The sequence below is a fragment of the Alosa sapidissima genome, chromosome 3, assembly GCF_018492685.1.
Source record: "Alosa sapidissima isolate fAloSap1 chromosome 3, fAloSap1.pri, whole genome shotgun sequence".
In the NCBI taxonomy this organism is placed as follows: domain Eukaryota; kingdom Metazoa; phylum Chordata; class Actinopteri; order Clupeiformes; family Clupeidae; genus Alosa; species Alosa sapidissima.
This window is the reverse complement of record NC_055959.1, coordinates 36,411,878-36,422,773: the sequence shown is the minus strand read 5'-3', so window position 1 is coordinate 36,422,773 and position 10,896 is coordinate 36,411,878. Positions and strand designations below refer to the sequence as shown.

The following is a 10,896-nucleotide window of genomic DNA, read 5'->3' as shown; positions in this document are numbered from 1 at the left end:
CTAATAATCCTGCGCAAAATGAATTACATTAATTCAATTTTAAATAAACTCAGAGGGTTTCCTCAGGCTAAGTTAACTGGCGTTAACTTGCCTGTATGAAGGCAGTGTCGTTTATGTGACAAGCCTAGAAATAAGTGAACTACTCTCTGATCGAGTTTGTAAATACAGTAAAAAATTCAAATATAAAACCAATATCTGATTATATAGGCCTATCTGATGCCAGTTGCAAAACAACCTGGGGGAACTGTACTTCATTGGCATCCATGGCAACAGTTAGACCCCGAGACAGCCACATGTCAGAGAACCCCCAAACCAACCAACGAGAAATGCTTAACAGGGCGAAGAAGGGAAGAATAAAGAACGAATGTTCAAATTATTCAAGGGTAGAACGAAACAGCGTCGAGAAGTCACTAGTCGTACAATTCTTGTCACCCTCTTGCCGAACGAGAGCTTGGCACAACATGGACACGTCGCAAGGGGATCGAGGGGGCGAGAAAATGCCGAACACGACTGATGGGCTGTTTCTCTCTCTAGATCAGGGCAGCCAGAAGCCAAAGGACGGGGGGGGGGGGGGTAAAGTTAACTGTCAATAAATATAGGCTACGGATGAAATGGACGGTTCTTACTGAAATTGTTGAGTGCCTATCCTCTGGGAAAATCGATCATTTATTAATTTTCAGTTAGCAAACCAAAGTCAAGAGCTAAACCATTACCAACATGGATTAACATGAAAATGTAGAGCATTGGTTTCATTAACAGACATATTTCCAGCCATAGCAACAACTTACGCACAGACTGGGTGGTGATCAGGACTTAGTTGCGCATGCAAATGAAACTGATAGGTGTGGCACTGTTACCCCGCTTTATAAATGTCCCCAGAAGAACCATGAACTCAAAACAATATCTTTAGACTGCATGCATGTAAAACCGCGTGTTGCCATCGCTGACATGAGATGAAAATGAGATCATGGACGAACATGAACTTTTCAGACCAAGCTGTGAGACAATTTCCAGACAACTTGTTGGAGAAGATGCAACGTTTGAATGATACATTATCCTCTGCTTATCATTCTACACCACCCAATTGTTGTTAAACAAACGATTTGACCGTGTCGCCAATTTATTTGGGTACTTTCGGCATCCAGCTCGTTATTAACTATTTACCAACGCACAATGTTGGAGATCCCTGACGCGCTACGGCTTGAGATACAACGATGTGAAGAAGTGCTCCTTCGTCACGGTTCAAGGATGTCGAGTCAACCGATTCTGTAACATGCAGTAAAGGTGCAAAATGAATTATCATTTGCTATTGCGTAAACATGATAATTTTGGACAGAGTACTCCGGCACACGTGAACATTTACGATCGTGTAGAACGCTCCTCGGTTTCATTCCAGAGATTTTGAGCACAGCTCATGAAGCTCTCTCCCCTGACCCATGCAGCGCCCAAACCGCGAGCAATCTTGACATTTTTCCTAGACCACAGTACCGCGCATATGCATTACATGACATATACAACTCGGATGATTCATATTTGACAATTCACTAGAATAAATGACAAGACGCGAGTAGCAATACATCCTTACACTGTTACGCGAAGTCATCATATAATGACGATATGCGGTCAGTGGCAGTTGGATGACTTCGATGCTTAAAATATGTCACTACATACACGCGAGTACTGCAAAACATAGCCGGCCCTTACAGCATCGTTTAAGCGCACCGCCGGGTGTAGTTAATTACCTTATCAAAGCAGAATAGCCGGTTTCAGAACCTCCTCTGAGTAGTCCACCGATAATAAACTTCTGGTGTCCCCTAGTCCCTTGATCTCTCAAGTCGGGAATGTGTTGGGCAATGATACAGTGACAGCGGCGCTTCATAAAGTCCCCTCCCACGGTATAAGGACCAACCCCAATATAGGCGGAGCGTAAAGCCCTTATTGGTCAAGATGCGTGGTCTAACTAAGTGTTTTTAGATCGACTGGACCTCATTTTTAATAAGTCTTGTTAAGATGTATTCATTTGGAAATCAATGATTGATGAGAAGGAGACACAATCTCCAGTATTTTTCTTTCTTGCATGATGACACATTATCCATTGGCAAACCCATGCAAGCACTCTTCCACATTGTGAGGGGAATGCTCAAAATGCAGCCCTGAATCACAAGAGTAAAAGAGGAACAGGATTTGATGGGTGGATTGGATGGGTGGATAGCTGGATGGATGGATGGATGATGCCAAATATTTAGATGGTGAGAGCACACACTCATGCAACCCTAATAATAAAGACAAGTGAAAACATTAGATTATTTTTTCATGCATGAACTCACATACCCTCTCTCTAAATCTATCTATCTATCTATGTATCTCTCTCTCTCTCTCTCTCTCTGTATCTGTCTGTCTGCAAACAGTTACACCCTGCACACCAGCCGCACTTACAGTAATACACACATATGTACACTCAAACATGTCATTTTGCATTATGATTGGGGTTTTTTTCTTCCAAAGGAAAATCCTTTGCCTCATTAAATGAGCACACAATCCCCCCTTCTCTTTTTACCTACTTTAAGTCTGTAGTGCATCCTATTGAGAATGTCATTGTGATCCCCACCCCACATTTGTACATGTCAGATTGTTAAACAGTGGCCATCTTATCGCCTGTATCCAGCACATTCAAAAAAAAGTTTCGGGATGCTAGTACTTTGAAAATGACAGATTAATCACTCTTTAAACACTTAGACGGATGCGTATGAAAGAATTTATATCCCAATGAAATTTTACTGACGTACTGAAATTTAAATAAGCTCTGAGAATGAGCCCTGCTCAGCTGCCAAGAGGACTGAGCAGCAGCTGCTGCTGCTGTTGGTGAGATGGGGATCATGAGGGAGGTGCAGTGGACCACTGGGATCTCCACACCAGCACTGAGTGGGAAGAGACACAGCACAGTACATACAGCCATTTAGGAGTAATGGTACAGGATACTTTGTGTACAAAATAATCATGTTCACAGTTGAATGAATTAGAAAATATTCTACTTATAAATAGGACAGTTTAAGTTCATCCACTGTACTTTTCATGACATTTTAAGTAATTTTAGTAAATTTAAATTCAATTCACACACACACACATATAAGTTCAATTAATTATTAAGTCTGCATGATATTACTGGAGCTATAGTATGTATAACACTTTGTTTACTTTATGATCGATTAAATGCAACGTAAACAACTTACTGGATTACAGTATGTCATTTAGCTGACACCTTTGTCCAAAGTGACACACACAAAAGGGATACATTGCAAAAACGGCATACCAGTCAGTGAGTCTCGCTTTAGTCTAGCGAAACCATATGTGTGGGGACAACTATGCAGGAATGTGATGGTGTAGATGTGGGTGGGAGTCTTTAGGGAACATCCTAAAAGAGTCCTGACACTCCCTGTAAATGCAGATCACAGCATAGCAGATTGGTGTGTTGAGCCCTCTGAGGGTGTGACGTCCCTCACATGAGAACGTTGGGCACCGCGGTGTGAATGTGTTGTCACAGCTTCTTGGTATTTTTGTCAAGACATATGAGGGTTTTGGAGGAAAGTCATCCTAGCCACCGTCATCAGTACCACAGTGTGGACGTGTTATCTGTGAACTGTGGTTGAGTCAAATAGTCAAAAGAAGTTAACTTTATGTATTGATTTATTTCAAGCATGTCAGAATAAATACTTAAAGAGCTTGTAAGTCTTTTTGGATACACTTTACTTGACAGTGTCGACATAAGAGTGACATAACACTGTCATGAACATGTCATAAACAAGTCATAAACGTTTGTGACATAACACTTCTGTCATTAAGTGTCATTTGGTTTTTGTCATAACAAGTTAGGGTTAGCATTAGGGTTAGGTTTTGGATTAGAGTTAGGGTTAGGATTAGGGTTAAAGGTTAGAATTAGGGTTAGGGTTCATGTGTCATGACAGTGTCATGTCACTCTTATGTCGATACTGTCAAGTGAAGTGTTACCGTCTTTTTCTAATCACGTCATTTGTACATCTTTCTCCAGGGAAGGATGAGGGAGAGTTTATAGGGACTTAGAGGGAAAAAACAACCGCAGTGCTACGTGAATCTGACTGTATTTACACTAGGCTATGTAATTATGCGATAGTGTGTATTATTGATGTTGGTCTACAGGATATACGTAATTTTGCGATAGTGCATATTATTGATGTTGGTCTTTAAATGTCGCTCCTGCAAGGGGTTCTGGGACAGCATTATCTCTTGTCCTTCTGAGAAAGATGGTCTGGTTCACCCTGTGCTAAAGGTGAGATAAGAAAACCGCACTGAAGCACATTTCTGTGCTACTAAGAGAATTCAATCAGCTCAATTACAATAGGGATACTTCTGGGTTCTTTCATTCAGAAACATCACCCATCATCTCTCTCTCTCTCTCTCTCTCTCTCTCTCTCTCTCGCTCTCTCAGAATTCTCAATTCAATTGTGCTTTTACTCGCAAGACAAATATTAGTTTTTTTTGCATTGCCAAAGCAGAACATTTAAACATAAGGTTTGCACTAATGTTATTGTTAGACTAATGTATGCACTGTTGACATCCTCTCTCTCTCTCTCTCTGTCGGCGAGGAGTAGCAGATGGAAACCTGATGTGAGAGGCAAAAAGCAGAGTGTCTCTCAGATGGGTCTTTCTTCAGACGGAGACAGCACAACACACAAAACACCAATCAGAAGAAATAATTGACATACACCTACACACATACAACTGTAAGCATAAACATACATGTACACATACAGATGTAAACATAAATACTGTATACACATACAGACAAATTTGTGTTTGTGCACAGTGGCTCACACACACACACACACACACACACACACACACACACACACACACACACACACACTCATATGTTTGTTCTGTGGGTGCTTTTTTGTTGTAATTTCAGGTAATAGAACACTCCCACAGGGACAAGAACCGTCGACGACTTGGAGGAAGACAGAGCGGAGACATAAGCCTGCTCAGCTGAACCCCAGCAGCAGGTGATCAAGCGTGGGGCCACGCCCCTCTCCCTCGTCAGCCTCATAGGGCTAAATGACCTTTAATAAACACAGTTCAAGAGGAGCTCATTGGGATGACTGACAGGTCGCTCACTCACCCTTCTTCTGCATTCTAAGAGATTATAAAACAGCCATAGCTGACCACACTTCTGCATAGCTAAGAGATTATAAAACAGCCATAGCTGACCACAGTCCTGCATAGCTAAGAGATTATAAAACAGCCATAGCTGACCACAGTCCTGCATAAGAGATTATAAAACAGCCATAGCTGACCACACTTCTGCATAGCTAAAAGATTATAAAACAGCCATAGCTGACCACACTTCTGCATAGCTAAGAGATTATAAAACAGCCATAGCTGACCACAGTCCTGCATAGCTAAGAGATTATAAAACAGCCATAGCTGACCACAGTCCTGCATAGCTAAGAGATTATAAAACAGCCATAGCTGACCACAGTCCTGCATAGCTAAGCATCCCAGCTCTTCTTCCCATTCTCCTCTGGTTCACTGACAGCTCTAAACTCATGCCACCTCTCACCCATAGGGGGTATCAGGGGACACGACACATGTCATCTCTGCCATAGGCATCCCAGGACCTCAGCCAGGTAGCAAGGAGGGATTTGCTTGTCATTAGCATCCAAAATCAATAAAGTATAAAGTAGATCTATCTATCTATCTATCTATCTATCTATCTATCTATCTATCTATCTATCTATCTATGTGCTCACACTACCTGTGAGTTATTCCTGCTCCCATTGCCTGGGTTAGTTCAGAATGTTTCAGTCATATCCCCCGTCCTCATTCTGACTGAGGCCTAGTCCACACATACCAAACCGATCTTTTTTTCCTCCGTCTTCCCTGGAACCGTATCAAGAATATTTGCGTCCAAACGGATCCATCTCAACACGTTACTTGTTACCCCAGGCCTATAGGTGGCACTGTTTCTTTACAGAAATTGACCAAAACTTGCGCTTTACAAACAGACTAGCAAATAGAATAGGCTACGACGAAATGGCTAGTGCAAGGAAACCAGAATTGTTTGTGTGGACTGATGGTGAACTGTCAACTGTAGTCAACTGTAAAACTAATCAACTTTATTTTACGGTTTGTGAAGGGTGCAGTCCCGTCCTTTACTTGGCTAACGCAGGTAGGCCTACTAATCACCTTTACTTTCTTTGGTTGTAGGATAGTCCGTGATTCACATTAGTTTTGGCTATCACCGCAATTAGGCTACTAAATGCAAGGCTTACCCAAGTTCTAGGCTATTCTGTCGCCACATTTATAATATTGCTATAAAACCTTCGTTAGTAACAGTCTTTACTTTTGCCTGCATCAAATCGCACATTTGCATTCAGTGTGCTACCATCGGCTTAACGTGAGTTCTAAGCGTCTTTGTATGCTTATATCTGATTTCACTCGACTGTGAATGCATGTATATATTTTGTAAGACATGTAAAATAAATTAATGACACTGGCACTACGCACAAATGAATGTAGCCTAAACTTACACCGCACTTTCCTAATAACTTAAGTTCTCTCGCGTCACTGACAGTAGCTAGAATGCATAAAAAAACACCGGGAAAAACAGTGTTCAGTCCACCAAGTCATAAGCTATCGGCGCTGCTCTGCACCAGTTGTGATATTTATCCTACTGAGTGTAAATGTAGGTAATGTCATGTATGAAAACTAGTATTGTTAGGCAATACTATAAGTGCAACTCCAGGGCAGCTGAGGTGTGGCGATGACATCATCGATACGCAAGCAGGATGTGCGGTTTCACTGTCTAAACGAATTCAAACGGGCTACGGTTTCAGATTTTTCCACTCTGGGACCAGGTTTCAAGAAAGTGCGGTTTCGGGCAGTGCGTTTACAGGATTCGTTTGGACGCTCGGTCAAGACGAAGCAAAACCTCTGCGTTTAACCTAAAAAGCGTTTCCGTGTGGACAGGCCCTGAGATACTAGCAGGCTGTGAAGACGGCAAACCCCCCCCCCCACACACACACACACACACAGCCCTTTCACCACTCCCCAGTTAGGACACTGCACACAGAGAGAGAGAGAGAGAGAGAGAGAGAGAGACATTGATTACACACATACAGCTGAGCAGTCTGTAGATTTGTTTGCTTTGTGTCATCATCACCAGTGGCGTCATGCCCATTGAAATAAAGGGGGCACGTGCCCCCTCAGATTTTTCCTCCCTGCTAATTTTTTTATCATAACTTTGTTCCTTTTATGCGCCATAATAAGCCAGAGCCTATAACGATCAAATGTATTATTTTGAATGTGTAATAAACCGTAGCAAAATAGCTGAAGACCGGTCAACATCAGCCCTTTTCCTAAAATTGGTGTCTGTGTAACAACTCGCACGTGCATTGCAGCTCGCAATGTTTTGCTTGTGTTGAACTGTTACAATTAACTTTAGGCTGCAGTTTGAACAGTTGAGCTGTTACAGTTACAGTTTAAACAGATACAGCAAATGGTGTCGAAGTGGTAAGTAGCTAAGCAATAAAAAGTAGTGGAATTACTGTATTTGTGGTTGACCAGGAAATTTTGACTTGGTGATCCAAAACTATGGATTTGATGTTGGCCGCGAATTCAGAGCATTACGTTAACGTTAGCCTACATGGTGTCAGTGTAACGTAGCTTAGGCTACTCTTACAAATATTACAAATATTTGGCAAAGTCGCCTGGTTCAATTGCTTCCAGTTTAATAGAAATGAGGGTGTTAAATTTGCAGTGACTACAAAATCCAACCTAATACATTATGCCTACCAAGGCATCGCGTTGGATGTTTCTCCACGTGTTAACCTTCGGCTACTCAGCACTGAAACCTGTCAAACATCTTTCAAAGTCCTTCATCACATGAATTAAGATTAAAATAATTTAATTTCTGAGCACCACAAAGTCAGACCTCAGCACCTTTTTTTAATGTAAGATTGTTCTTAAGTCACATATCAATCAAATCATAACAACTGCAATGTTTTAAAATCATGTGTAGGCCTAGTAGGCCCAAGTGTAAATGTAAACATGCTTTAATGAGCTTACACTTTAATGAGCTGAATTTGAGCTTACAGTTCTTTTACCAACCTATGTGTTTTACATTAACTTACAAAATAGATACTTTAGCTTAGTCCTCAGATAGAGGAGGGTTGCTGCTTGCTCTGTTAAAGTATTTCTGTCCCTCCCAAACTCCATTGAAATGGTATGTTTAGCAGCCAGAATTTCCAAATTTCCAGGGGGGAAATCTCTGGCTCTAACATGAACACCCCCCCCCCCCCCCCCCCGCAAAAAATTGCCTGATTGTGCCCCCCCTGAATTTTGGCTTGCATGACGCCCCTGATCATCACCATCACCCCAATAACATTTCTATTGTCCACAGCAGGAAGAAGCATGCACACACACACCCTCAGACATGAACACACACCCACACAGAGACACACACACACACACACACACCCCGACACACACACACTCACACATACAACAACCTCCTCCCTACCACACACACACACACACACACACACACACACACACACTCACACATACAACAACCCCTTCCCACCACACACACACACACACATACATACACACATACACACATACTGTACATACACACACACACACACACACACACACACAATGTCATCTTTCTCTCTGCTCCGTGTCATCCCCATCACTCCAATGATATCTCTATAGTCCACAGTGTGCATGCTCCGTCTGACCTTGTAACCTGTTATTCAGGATGGACCCTGCCTGCTGCAGGTTGTGTACTGACCCATTACTCTCTCTTAGCCTTCACTGTCAAGGCCGTCCAGCCATGGGGCTTCTGACAAGTTAATGCAGCTGATGAACTACGGCAATTGGATTAGTTGCCATAATGTAGAAGTCCTGGGTCTGAGATGATGCCGTCCCACATACATGGAGTTGGCTCTCTGATGAGGAGGAAATGAGGGGACTTTTTCAGAAATATCTCATCAGAATCATCTCCATTTTTTTTATTGCCATTTGCGTAAATGAGTATTCATGAAGTCATTTTTATTGCTTTTATTTCTCAGTTGCTTTTGGTACATTTCTCAAATCATCATTAACGTTTGCATAACAGTTGGTGCATTTCTCAAAACAACGTGAATTACTTGAAAAAGAAATCTTGCTCAAAATGTTTAGTCTATGTCTCAAAAGCAAGTATTTATACCAATGAAACTATCAGTGCAATCAAAAGTCTTGACGCCATTGTTTACGTCAAGACAGTCAAACTGTTTTCTCTTGTTGTCAATATGACAGTTTACTCTGTATGTATTTTCTAATAAACAATGCGCAAGGCAGCATGTGGCATAGCTATTTCAAAACTACAAAGTTGCACATTATTGTGTGTGGAGGGGGTCGGTTGCAACAGAGTGTATATGTTTTTACTGCTGACAGTCATTGTGACAGTATAAAGAAAATAAAGGCTTTTACAGCATTGCGCATATTTGAACATATCTGTGCATCATTGTATGTCTTTCTATACATCCAGGTATTCCTGAGACACAAGCATATATTACATTACATTTGGTTGACGCTTTTTTAGCCAAAGCGACTTACATATGTCAACTATATTACAAGGGATTACATTGTCCCCGGAGCAACTTGGGGTTAAGTGCCTTGCTCAAGGGCACAACGGTGGAAGCTGGGAATTGAACCGACAACGTTCAGGCTACTGCACGCTATCCCAGTTCCTTAACCGCTACACTACCACCTCCCCCCGACAGATGTCCGCCGGCATGTTTACATATATGTGACCTAACAGACAGATCCTGTCTGTTAGGTCACATATATGTAAACATGCCAGACAGACTATGACAAGTAGTTATGACAGCTAGTCAACACTTTTGCATGTAATGACTCAAGCAATGAAATAAGGCCAATTTGTTTTATGGTGTAGGACTATTGAGCATGGAACCAGTATAGTGCCGGTTTGTATTATTAAATTATTAAGTTGTCTACGAGCTAAATTTGTCCTCTATACTGGTGTATTGGAAGCAAATTAGGTTGGTAATGTAAGAAGTTTCAGCATGAGTCAGTTCAGTATACATATTTCTTCATAACTGTTGTGTTAGTAAAAGGATTGAATGTCCTGTGAATTAATAACTAGATAAAAACATGTGACTGCTAGCCGTCTTTCCCATTGGAATCAATGATATGATGCTAGCTTGCTTGCTAGGGGCGTGAGACACACACACACACACACACACACAGCACAGATGCCTGTAGCATAGGGGGGCATGGAGGGGAAACTGGAGAGAGGAGGTGGTGGAGGAGGAGGGGCTGCTGGGAGATTTCAGATGGGCTTTGGTGAGAGGATGAACATGGTGGAGAGAGAGAGAGAGAGATGAGAGACAGAGAGAGAGAGAGAGAGAGAGAGAGAGAGAGAGAGAGAGAGAGAGAGAGAGAGAGAGCACACACACACACACACACACACACACATGCACACTCAGACACAGCGCTTATGAAGTCTGTGAGCCCGGAGACAGGGGCTGAGAAGATCTGCCACACCAGGAGGAGAGAGCGAGCCACAATCTGCAGGAACATATTGTGTGTGTGTGTGTGTGTGTGTGTGTGTGTGTGTGTGTGTGTGTGTGTGTGTGTGTGTGTGTATGTGTGTGTGTGTTGATGCTCCACACAGTCTTGAGGCATGGAAATTAACTCACACAATTTCACACCGGCACGCTCATCTAAGCACATTGCTTTGGGTACATCAAAACGGATGTACTCACTGTGTGTGTGTGTGTGTGTGTGTGTGTGTGTGTGTGCACGCATGTGCATACTGTTTGTGTGAGCCTGTGTATGCCTTTGTTGCAACTA

The 10,896-nt window shown here is 42.2% G+C and overlaps 1 protein-coding gene and 1 long non-coding RNA gene across 2 annotated transcripts in view; one reads left to right on the top strand and one right to left on the bottom strand.

Annotated features, from left to right (window-relative positions):
• Positions 1 to 1,860, bottom strand: part of LOC121705551 (junction plakoglobin-like) — a 104,298-nt gene extending 102,438 nt beyond the window's left edge. Inside the window, exon 1 of the mRNA XM_042086586.1 lies at positions 1,743 to 1,860. The gene's annotated coding sequence lies outside the window, so the exon portion shown is untranslated. The remainder of the gene's footprint in view (positions 1 to 1,742) is intronic.
• A 2,053-nt stretch (positions 1,861 to 3,913) lies between these two features.
• On the top strand, positions 3,914 to 5,053 carry LOC121706202. The gene is made up of 3 exons (XR_006030988.1): positions 3,914 to 4,303; positions 4,626 to 4,757; positions 4,943 to 5,053. It is a non-coding gene; the product is annotated as an uncharacterized LOC121706202 (long non-coding RNA).
• Positions 5,054 to 10,896: the final 5,843 nt, after the last annotated feature.